The sequence below is a fragment of the Indicator indicator genome, chromosome 28, assembly GCF_027791375.1.
Source record: "Indicator indicator isolate 239-I01 chromosome 28, UM_Iind_1.1, whole genome shotgun sequence".
Lineage (NCBI taxonomy): Eukaryota > Metazoa > Chordata > Aves > Piciformes > Indicatoridae > Indicator > Indicator indicator.
Genome location: NC_072037.1, coordinates 12,970,407 through 12,983,821, shown reverse-complemented (window position 1 = coordinate 12,983,821; position 13,415 = coordinate 12,970,407).

Here is a 13,415-nt window from a genome sequence, read left to right as displayed (position 1 = left end):
CTCAATGTTACATTGTGCTATCCACTCCCTACCTCACTGACATGACCATATAGTTTTAATGTGTTAATCTTAAATCATAACAATACCCCATCTTCTTCCCTCCAATTCTTTTTTAAGTGTACATTAACACCCACCTACCTTGCTTTATCATCACGCACATATTGTCCTATGTCCTCTCTGTTATTTCCCCCCAATTAAACTCACTGTCCCACCCTACGCACTCCCGCACTATAAACCTCACGATAACCACCATATCTTATATCCATGCTACTCCCATTTTGTTTGTCCACATCCCCATCCCCAAACATTTCCAACCCTTGTGTATCTTCCCGTACCTCCTAAACCAACCCCACACACTCCCACCCCCCGTACCACCTCCCCGCTCTCCCAATCTCATATGCATGTCTCTTTTGTAATTCCCAGTATAGTGTTGCGTATCTTGTATTGAAATATATAAGTCAACCACACGCGGTATGTACCTCTAGCACCGTATCCCGTATACTATAGCTTAATTTGAATTGCAGATATGTCCCGTGTACATGACCTTAGAATGAGTTTCTGATATCAGTAATGTCTCAATGTAGTATTGTCGACTGTGTCACCACGCCCTTCGCTCTGTGCCACTCCAACCCAATCCAGTGCCCAGAGATCTATTCATCCCTCCACATTCTCACACCTCCATGCTATCACCCCATCCCCCCCCGTATCTGATCCAGCTGATCATTTTCCACGTTGTTCTATGTCACACCAGTATCCCTGATCAGGTCAAATCAACCCGTTTTTCCCACCCATTCTCCATATACTTGACATCCACCCCCCCTGTGTGCTTACCCCCTCCAATTAACGTCAAACGCTTAATATGCACCCCCCATTCCCAATACTGTCCCACCCTCTTACACAGACAATCCCAATAGCTCTCTGTTGTGTCCCACCTATACATTTGTGATCCCACCTAATGTGAGTAGACAACACACTTGGTTTAATCTATATGTGTTACCCACATTTCCCTTTCCTTCATTTTGTAGATCACTACGCAATGCCATAATACCTAATTGCTATAATCTCATTTTAACGCCCTACACATCCCCTCCCAGTTGTCCTGTGTCTTCCTCCCCTCGCCTGCCTATTTAATTCGTCATCTGCTCACTCCCACAAATGTATATGTTTTACACTATCATCTCTCATTTTCTTAATTTAGTAAATATCTCTTACTCCCGACAATTCCCACCACCATCTCTATCACCCTTCCCATCAACTTCATTTGAACTTTGTAGATAAAACTCGACTAATTAACGTCACTCCTAAATAATTTGTCACGCACTATGTGTTTAGCTAAAAACACCTCGTGCACATACACACCAATTTCACCCATCCTCAACACACCAAGTGTTAATGTGTACCCCACCCGCCATGTCATACCTTACAAACCCCCAACCCACTCTATCCTGTTTCTCTATCCTTTCACCTCCATCTAAACCTCCATACCCCTGACCCTACAATATCCCTCCCTGAAGTGATGTATCTATTACAATACGCTGCCTTAGTCCGTCTCCCGCCGCTGCATCCCATCCTAATGTGCTGCCCCACACACCTCCCTGTGTGTTTGTCCTATCACACACTCTCTCCCACCTCCTATGGTGTCTATGTACATGCGATTACCCACTGTCTGTTCTCGCACACTGCGCGCTGTGTCGCAAGTCCTTCATAACAACGCCTCATGAGATATCATCACATTCATATGTCTGTGTGCATTGCATCGATCACTCAAATGCCAATCCCTCTTACTTCTAAAGAGCTTGTGTTAGCTACCACAATATCACTTGATTGCCCGTTACCTATCTCATCCGTTGCATCCTGTCGCAGCTTGATGTGCCGCGTCCAACCTCAGAATCACCCTATATCGCCCTAACTACATAAACCCCTCCCTCCCATTATTTGTCTGAGTGTCCCATCTCATCTTTATATTACAATCATCTATTATATACAGTCTTTAGACTAAATGTTACATTTTTTAGATTTTATCCATTACACCCCAGCCCACTGTGTTACTACCCCCTGTCCTTCTTCCAAGTGTTATTTTGTAATCCCCTGTCCACTCTACCCCTGTGTACCCGCCTTTACCACTTATTTTTCCCAGTTATCCTTTTTTCTGTACGTTTGTGTATTAATCCCATCCAAGTGACCCCTCGCGCTAAATTGTTTTAATATTACACCAGTATCCCCCCTTGAATCATGTAGAGTACACATACCGCTGTTTCATCCGCCCCACCCATTATCAATGTTATTGTGCAGTTCCCATTATTTTAACACCTTTCCATGGTAGAAGTGCCTCAACCCTCACTTTGTCCTTGTAGCATATCTATGTATATTCCTGTTGCAAACTAAGCAGTCTCCCAAAATGTACCCTACTCTCAGTCTCGCACCACTGTTTCTGTTGATCCGTCACTCCTGATCTCTAACATTCTCTTTTGCACGTATTTGAACTATCCCCTCTATCGTTCGCATCTCTGTTAAATTTAGCCTCCTCCTACTACTGTTTTAATTGTCTGATTTTAAAATGATTGTTACTATGAATATGTGACTCTTGTGCCTGTAATGACACATATCACCTCCTGTTACTGCACCAAACCTTTCTTATGACAGTGTAAGTGTATTATTAATTGTCGCACTGTATATCCCAACACCCTATTTCCTACCATAACTCAAGAGCACATCACAAATAAATAAGTAAAAACCATATCCAATTTCCTATACATGTCCCTTGTGTTAGTCCCATATCTTTGCTGTTTTGTCTGAGGTGTTGTGACATGTCACTATGTCTCATGTGTTTTCTACCACCAACCTCACAAGTGTTTTCCTACCTCTTGTGTGCTCGCTGCTTCGCTTGTTTGTTGTTGTTCCTGTTTCACCAGCCTTATCATCTGACTTTTATAACTGATTCTCACGCAGTCAGTTTCATTATCTCTAAATCTATATCCCTTCTTATTCCACACCACTCCCCCACCCTTCTATTTTTCCATCACCCCTCAATTTTCCCCCCCACCACCTTTATCGTCATTTATTCTTTCTATCTTCTCCTCTACTGTACCTCCATATTAATGCCCCAAATTCATCATCGCACCCTGAGTTCAAATTCCCACACCCCCATCACAGATTTGACTGATCCACCCCCATAAACACAGTCATCACCATCTTCGTAATCCCTTATCCCACTAGTTTCCATGTCACTGATTTCATCAGCTGTCATTGTCCCTCACACATTTTTACAGTTATCAACACTAACCAGTCTCCTCGCTAAATGTAGATGAGAATCAACCACCATCCCCTCCTCACTCTCAACTCTGTGAAGCGACTCTTTCTCGTCACCTCTCTATACTCTATCAAGTTGCCCACCCCCCCCACCAACTACCCCTGTCACTAAAGTTGCTATCATCACACTAAAATCTACCACCTAGAAAAATTTTTCGCCGCACAAACCCCCTCAATCATACCTACCCCTCTTATGCCATCTGTGTATAATAATCGACACTAGAAATCCACCTCTACCTCTATGTATAATAGTGTAACACTATCTATCCAACACTAATAATATCACCCACAGAGACCCCTTACCTCCTCCATAGCTGTGACCTAACCTGTGGACCCTCCTTCATCTGTTCGCTAGTACATCTGTGAAGAGAACCCTACTAGTATCGTATACAATACCCAGAAGAACTAAAGGTGTGTGAGAAAATACTAAATCCACCCACCTAATTTCAATACTCACTTCGTTCTTCTACCTACCAAACCAAGACCATGTCACACCATCACCCCTTTCCCCCCCTAAAACCATCCCTCACCTAGCTAGAGAGCCTGTTGAATCCTCCAATCTTGATGTAAACGTAGCTGTATCCCACTACCACTCTATAGAAAGCCTCTCAATCCTCCTCTTATCCCGCAGTGTCTGACCCTATACCTCTATTGTCACCCAGTACCTCTATTAAGAGTACGTATCATTCCCCTCCCACTGTCCTCCATCAGTGTGTTTGACATATATATCAAGAACCCAGAAGCCACCCCTAAAAAAGAGACTCCACACCCTCTCCTTCTGATTTTCCTACACATCCGTCCACATAACCCCCGTGTCCCGTTTATGTAAAACTCTAATTGCCCTATATGTCCCCACACACTTCTCCGTACCTATCCCTCACCTCCAACGAAGTGTCTTATACTGCTTGCTTTGTGATGTGTTTCCCTTGTCTCCTGTCATCCGTTCCTATTTATAGTGACCTTCTCCCAGACTAAATCGCCTCCACACATCCGCCGATAATGACCACACTGTACGTACGCCTCACTCCGTGTCTCACCTCGTAGATGTTAGTGTGTCATCGTGAAAAACTTTTCATTATTATTTATGATGTGCCAAACTGTCCTGTTGTGTCTCTCTCTGTGGCACTCTCCATCGTCCTCTCCATCCACCCACGCACCCCCATACTCCTCCTTAGTTCGCTTGTCGATCTCTAAACCATTCACACCCCGACCTTGTACTACCCCCTTTCGCCAGCACCATCTCATCAAATTACTCTTATAGTTGACTTGTTATCTACATCGCACCCGTAAAACACACCACCACCAACTCTCTAACCGCGTCTATCACGTATCCCCATTAGTTCCTCTGACTCCACGTTATGTCATATCTCACATAAAATACAATATCCAAACCCCTCATCCTACCCTATTCTCCTCCTTTCTACTTCCACACTAAAACCTCACTAAATCTCACCCCTCATTTCAAGTTCAAATTGCAGACCATTAGTAACCACTCTCCATAATCTCAAGTTCTCCGACTATAAGAAACTTATTACTATGTTTCTCTACCTCTCCTCCAATTGAACTAACTTCCCCCCCCCCGCCTCACGTCTGTATCACTTATCATCCAGTCTACTCCTCTGTGTTCTCACCAGTTGTCAATCGTTCTCTCGTATAAACCTATGTCATATACCCGTGTGTCACTAGACACATCACCAATCGTGTCGTATATTACGATCCTTCATCCCCTTGTTTTCCCTATGTACATGTCCATCCTCCTGATTGCACCCTCATGTCTCGTTGTTACTCCCCCAATACCAGTCGACCGGTCCACTGTGTCATACTGTGTCATCGCCTTCATTGTGTTGTTACCTCTTGTCAGTTTAAAGGATTCAGTTTAGCAGTGCCTGCTTTGTCCCTCAGAGACAACTGTTGTCTTGCTCTGATGACCCCAAGAAAGAAGAATTACTAAGTCTATTGCGCTCCACAGAGATGTGTTCTCCCTACTCCCCTGTGTTGTCAGGTGTCGACTTCCGCCAGTAAAAATCCTCAATCCAGTAAACTCAACAGTCTCCCCTACACTATCCTCGATTCTCACCCCATCATCTCATGCTCTGAGAGTACTCATACATGTCTAACAGTTATGTAGACATCTACGTAATCACCATCTCCCCGTACAACAACCTCTCCATTTCACCATTAGAAATGACTCTGCCACCACACTCGCTAAGTCTATTCCCTATAGACCCTTATTGCATAGAAGAAGACACTGTAGATGTTACTCTGCCCTCCCGAACCCTGCTAACCCACGCCCGCAAGACAAGGAAGACCACCACGATACTCGTTCTGTCACAATGTGTTGATTAGTGTGTCCTCCGTCCACACTGTCACACCTAGTGAGATCTCTACTATTGTTAAACTTACTGTTATTGTATTGTGTCCACAGAATCTTCTAGTTTGGTCTCTACTCTTGACTCATCTGCCGTGCGTATGAATATCTCAGAAGACCACTAGACCCGAATTTATGGTGATAGTCCATGCGTGAAGTCTATCCTAGTATAGTTAAATCGCGTGTTAATACTCACATAGATCTTTGTCGCGCTCTTGCATCCCATGATACAACCCCTAACTCACGCTATTTTTGATGTCCTGTTCAAACATGCATGAACCCATTAGCGTTGTGCCACCCATTATGCGTTCCTTTTCGCCAACAACTCCAGCATGTCAATACGTCTTCAACTCGTTCTCGTAGTTTACTACCTTTGGTGCCCTAGAGCATACAGCACTCTGCATACAAGACGATTTGATTGCTATAGCCCACCAACGTACTTGCGATCGTCACCCTCTATACACTAGTACTATCTCCAGTGTACACCTACCGTACCCCCCCGTACACACTGACTAATCACCCCAAATTTTTACATACACCATCCTTCTGTAATTCTCACTAACCTACCCATATGTACTCTATACAGATATCTCTCCTCCCTATAGTTTGTGAGATAAACAACTCCTGAGTAGATACACGCGTGTCACCCTATTCAGACTCATTCTGCCCTAATGGTACGCTCTGTGACCACTGTACATACAAAAGTCACTCAGTGATCTCCTCGATGTCTGTAGATATCCTTTAAGAGCCTATTTTGCTCAACACACTTAACAAACCACTGTCAATCCTTTCCCCCCGTGACCTCCTTAACAAATCCCTGATCCGTAGCACCCACTGTGTCTACACCTAACGTTGTTAGTATCCCGTTCTACTATTGAGACTTTCCTCTTCTGTGCTAAACTACCACACTGTGTGTCTCCTCACACGCCTCCTATATAATGTACATCTCTTGAATGATGTGCTCCAGATCAACTCATGTAAGACGTGGTGTACTCACAACCCAGACCTATAATGCACACATTCCTATTGTGCTCCTACTTATCAACAACTAAGAGACTGTCTCTACGACGTGTGCGATCCCCAATCCGTCATTATCTGCTTTCTTACTTGTGACGACTAAAACTATTTACTAGCCCTAGTGCTGTAATGAGTCCTACCCACTCACTACTACATGCTTTCTATACTATATATTAATAAAAGGAACTCTCTGATAAGTGTCGCGTCCTCCACACTGTCCCTAGAGATGAAGATATCTAATTTTGAATTCTAGTTGATCTTATGTGATCATACACATCTTAGTTGACCCACCGTCTCCTGCAATCAGAAACAGATCCCCATCTATATACCGAAATGACGAGTAAGAATTACAATGACAAACCAATTCACAATACCAAATGATACTACCTATATAACCATGTCTCATCCCAAGTGTAGACACCCGTGCTCCCCACACCCCCACTCTCCAGAATATACATTCCCTAAACGTGTGTCGCTCCTCACTAATATGATAGTATCCCAATGAACGTAAGACATGTGCAAAATAGCTAACTAAATCTGAGTATGTCAGTAAATTGTTCGTACAACCCAGATAATCACCTTCACACACTCAGAGTTACCAGACCACTCCTCCTATGAGATTGTTCTTCTATTCTGCCTTCCCAACCCTTCCCTGTCCACATATCCTACACTCAACCTAGAATGTTAGATAAGACTACTGAGATTAATGACGATCCTCCATCTCCTATCAGACATGTGTCAAAAGATCCTGTCTCCCTCCCCCTCTGCGAGACCTACCACCACTCGCCTGAGAACTAGTTAGCCCTATATACCTGCGCCTCTAAGAATGCTGATGACCCTATCACCGTGTTACCCCTATGAAACATCAATAGCAGAACACTCTCACCTACACTCATGCTGTGCTGTGTGTGTCCCAGAATAACTCAAACAACACTTCCAGATCATCTCACACACGCATAGAACTAAGTGACACTATGTCCCCAAGCCTGTCTGTGCCTCTCCTCCCCCCCCGAACCTACAACCACCATGATGTCCATGTTCTCCAACTATAAATTGACTAGTGTAACTTATAACCTAGAGATCACTAAATTGTCTCATGAGCCCCTCCCCCCCTCCTCCATACCCCCATCACATATCTAATGTATCATACCCTAAATAATACACTAAATCATATTACTACCTCATGTTCCCTAATCTGATCCACTTATTTGCAATTATCCCCCCTATACTCGTCCTCGATTACTGTTCTCGCCAACCACTTACCATATAGTACGTCCCCTCGTCTCTAATACCCTTGTGTGTGTCGCACTCTTGTGTGTCTCCCACACAAAGAAAAGATTACATTTAAAATGTACTCAGAGTCTCATAACCCAGACCATCTCGCCCCAGCCCATATACCATAGTACTCATCTAACCCTCGCTCTAGTACCGAAATCCCATCCTCTGTACAAGACCCAAGATACAGATGTCTCTCATACTATATAGAATACACCCCATAGTTCAGTCCGTATCAGGACCATCCCAAATAGCGTATCATCCTGAACTACGTCACTCCATCCACCAGAACACCCCACGCATTCCTCCTATCCATCTCCCCTCTTGTGTTTGTCATACTCTTTGACTACTCGGCGCATGTATACTGCTCCCCTAGACCACTATCAGGCACTGTCGCGCGTGCCTATCGTGTTATTCCTCAAGTTGTATCCATACAGTTATATTGACCCATTCCATCCTCCATCATCCACTCACCCCAAAGATATCCCAGAAGCATGTCACTACACTACTCACACCCCCCCCCCATATATACTATACAACATACACTATTCTCCTTCTAGCCATCACCACCGTACCTGCAGAAAAAATACCGTGTGTTTAGTTGAAAGAGACGTCTCATCTCTGTGAGGTCTCCTGATGCACACAACGTGACTTGCTACAAGTCTAAAACACACATCTCTACAATGGTGCCACTCCCATATATCACTAGTGTATCACTAAAGATATCAATAGCCCTATCTGTCATACCCCTACCGTCCACACGTCTGATCCCACCCTATTCTATGTCTGACACTCCTTGGACCCAGTCATCCCACATTGTCAAACCTTCTACACCAACGTGCACCCCCCCTACCAACCTACTAGTGATGTCTCGACCGTCCCTGTGTCCATAATGTGTTCGCCTGCTCATAGTCATACTATCTATGTTGACCTATCTCTCAAATGCAGGACCTCAAGTGTACACGTTCAGTATTCTCACCGCCTATGCACGTCGCTATGCATTAAGTTGACTCCCAGTTGACCCCTATAATGTACCCCCTACTGTCATGCCTCAGCCCTTATGCTTATATATAGTGCCGAATGACTGGACCCCCCACTCCAGTGAACTCTATGCATACTCTCAGTTCTGCCATCATGTGATCACCTGTGTGACATATTAACAGCATGTCGTACTCCTCTGATCCTATGTCGAAGTATCCCTGATAATTGTCACTGCTACCAAAACGTCCCCTCATACCTACCTCCCCATAAGATGTACTCCTTATGTCCTGTGAAACTCTTTTCCTTCTTCCTTTCCTTCTCAATCAACACGATGTAAAGCTATACAAAAACCACCCTCTACCAAAAGAAAACTCTCCATCCACCCGTCACACTGCACCCCCATTACTTACTTGTATGCTCCCCACCTGCAACATCGCTCTCACCTCCCGTTTTCCCTCCCCGTCTTACCTCTTCTAATAACTAAAGTAAAACAATGATTGTATCTCCTATCCCCCACAAAAACTATAAAATCCTGCTCTCAATGTCACCCCAACCCCATATACATGCGTTCCGTGCACTCCCCACCCCCCCAACCAAACATTCCACCCCCCCATATTACCCATTCATACTCCCCAATCTTACACCACCCACACTCTAACCCCTCTGATTAACTCTCACTAAGATAACCTCAGTAGTGTACCCGTGATACATCACTGTGATCATTGCGTGAGAGTTTATAGTAGATCCAGTTAGATCTCCATACCGACTACTGTGTCTGTGATATACCCCTCCCTTATCTACCCAGTTAGAGTCACACATCACTCATACACCACGCCCCCCTAGTACCCCAGACTCACACACCACACACTCCCATCGCCGTCAAAACTTCCGTGCCTCCTAGTAGATCTCCATCCCCCTACCTTAGTCGCCCCTGCTGTTACATCTAATCAAACCATTGTGTCTGTCAGAAAGACATATTTCTCATAGATGCCAGTGTTGTGATGTTCGCTTCCCTACCCCCCCATAGAGACCCGTCTCACCCAACCTGGATGAAATCTCTCGTTCCAGAAGACCTCACTAGTCTCCACCTAGACCACTCCCCATTGTTGTTGCTATACAATGTGTCCAATGTGAGCCCAAGACGCTTCACAAAGCTCCTCATCTACAAACACAAATATACTACTTAATTTCTGCATCTCATTCCCCCTCTTGTGTACTAACAACACATCACCCCTTATCTCCACACAGTTCATCTCCACTATCATCTGATCCTCCCACACCCTCTAGTATCTCGTATGTGTGTTAAGTGTTGTACCTGACCTGTGCTGTCCTCCAATCGTACCCTGAAGAACTGACCAACCAAACCTGTCCCTCATTACCCAACCCACTCACATACTATAGACACCTGTTTATCAAGGCCTACTCGATTCTCATACCTCTGTGGCACATCGCCCATCCATCCTTGGTTCACTGTTAATGTTATCCATATCTGAACAGCACCCTGTAACACACGTAAGTGCTTCCGTATCTCATTCAGTCAATCACTACCCCGCCTCCCCCACTGTCTTGTCCCCATATCCTCCCACCATGTGTCAGAGTAACCCCCATATGTATTTATCTGTCGCACCGTCTCCTGACTGTGTCCCCCCCCCACTCTCATAACCATCTACCTTCTCTCCTCCCCCCCTTTTCCTCCCTTTTATTTCACCCATATCCCAGATCCCAATGTAACTCACGTATTGTTTCCACGCCCCTACCCTTCACTATGTGTCCCCTGTCCACTACCCATTTGTCCGCCCCATCCCTTCCCCACATCCAAAATTCACAAACCCGCATCTCACTGATCCTCAGTCTGTACACGTGCGCCCTGCATCTTCTCTCCGTGTCCTCCACCCCCATTCCCCTTACTTCCTACTATCATCCTATATCATAGTCTTCTCTGTGTGTAATGTGTGGCCATAAAAACATGTCCTGCTCACCCCCCCCATAAACCGTACCTTATCCGAAACTGTCTCACCTCCACACCTGTAATCCCCCAATCACATCTCTATTGTGATACGTGAGACCAACCACCCCCCTTCTCACTATCTCATCGCCGCTCGCATCTCCCTCCGCCTAAACCACCTAACTTACATTAGTCTCACCATAAAACACACTATATATTGTTCACCTTAACATACATCCCCTCCATGTTCCTTAAGTTCCGTATCACTGTCTTTGACCTACAGTAACTGATGTCCCCCGTTGTCTTACTCCCCAACCTCATGACCCATTAACACCCACCTGAAGACCAATTCTGTTGTCTGTCGTCGATACCCTCACTACCCCTCCCCCCCGTGTCCAATCGCTCCCAACTAATTGTCACTCCTCCTATAAATGTTTCCTTCCTCCTCCCTCCCCCATCATCGACCACCCCCGTCTTCCTATACCCCTAAACCTGTCCACACTCCCATCCACCAAATTCGAAGATCTAACACCCACTATGTCATCCGTAGTGTCTCCTCAAGACCTATCTTATCACATTTGACATCTCCAATTCACACACCCCCACCCCACTACCTGTGAGGTAACCTGTATCCCTTAGTCCCCTCATATGTATATCTACCACCAACCTACTACTACCACCCCCCCCCCATATCACAAGAAGAGACTAGTCTCAAATCTCCCTATAGATGCGTACCCTGTTCCTCTCTCACATACCATGTTGTCAATCTACTATTGTACCCATGCCCCCAGAGAACTATTCTTAGAGTGTGTATCTTCCCCATTCCTCGACATTGACTAGTGTCTTCCATTTCTCACGTGTGTCCATCCCTCTCATATTTACGTCTCCTCACTCATGTACCGCCCCATACCAATCACTGACGTGTGACCACCACACACACACTGTGTGTGTGTGCAACTTCTTGCTCTCATCACGACAACCCACCAATGATTACATAACCTTAACACTGTTGTCAAATGTCAGTCTCTTTCACCCATCTGTTTGTGTGCATGCCACCCAACACCACACCCTTGATCTACTCTAAAAAAGATGACCACATGTTATACCTCCTACAAAAACACCATACCAAGTTATCACCAAATTCATATAGATAGCCTCCTTTACGTGATCCATGCAGCTATCTCATGTCTCATGTTAACATCCGTGTCCGTTTCCTACTGTCTTACTGTATTCATGTGACGATGAGACTCACCCCTCTCTATTGATCCCTTGAACCATTGTCACCCACTCAAGTGTGAAGTGAGAATTAGATTTCAGACGCAAGTACGACCGTCTCCCAATCATGAAATATCTCGCGCTCTATTAACAGTCTGACTCCTCCCAACAACCCAAATCGTTATTGTGATATCTCATATCACCCACTCGCGAACGTCAATGCGTTGCAATCTCAGATACAAGAGAACTTTACCCTGAGCCCACCATCGTGCAAACGAGTTTATCTATGTCCGTACGTAAACTTGATGTATGTCACTTGTAATTGTAGCAGCCTGATATCACCTAATCATTTAAAATTCAAATGTCCCTCTCCACACGCCCTCTTAATAGCGCGCTTTTGCCCAAGATAAGCCGAGATTACACTGAGCCAAGAACCATACAGACTGCTGTGACCCACCTCACTCACATCGTGTGAGATAATCTGTTAGTCAATATGCTCGCCTGTGTATATAATTTCCATGCAGATATGTACATCTGTGTAGCCAAACACACTGTCTGCTGTGTTGCACAGATGTCTACTGCCTCCCACCTAGAACATAAATCAAATGTTGTAAGAAAGAGATAATATTCAGTGTTGGTGTGGCGATCACTTCCGGGAAATGAACGTGTCTTACGTGTCTCACTACTGCACGAGTGATGAGCAACAGACTCACCTAACTGCCGCTAGAGTTCCAGAACGATGTCGTAGCGCCCACATCTAGCACACAAATGTCTCGCTACAGCGGCATGGATAGATAGGATACAATATAATTCTATAGGCCATTCTCATTATTTTGTATGTGTACAAAGCACCAAATTTCACGGATGCCCAGTGCCCCTGGGATTAGTGTCTCACCCCTTGGGGAGCAGTTACACCCCTCTGTACCAGCCCTGCCGGGCCCCCTTTGGCACACGTCAGCAGATTCGTGCTGAGGCACTGTCTCAACAAGTCCCAGCCTGTACTCTCTCGCATGTCACTTACTTGCTTTGGTTTTCACTAAAGACAGTCACGCTGTGTTTCTGCTCATCGTGAGGAATGGTGTGCGATATGAACGTGTAATCGAGTAGTCCCGGAAGAATAGCAGCGCGTGTGATGATAGCTCCCAGATGAGTAAACCACATCTCACACGCCAATTTTAGCAGGGAGTTCCAGGCGTCACCTTTACTCATATGCACATGATATGGTGAGAGGTGTGATCTCTCAGCTGGGTGAAGAAGGAGCCGTCTCATCACACATCTAAAATAGCTCTTCGTAAGGGTAGTGAG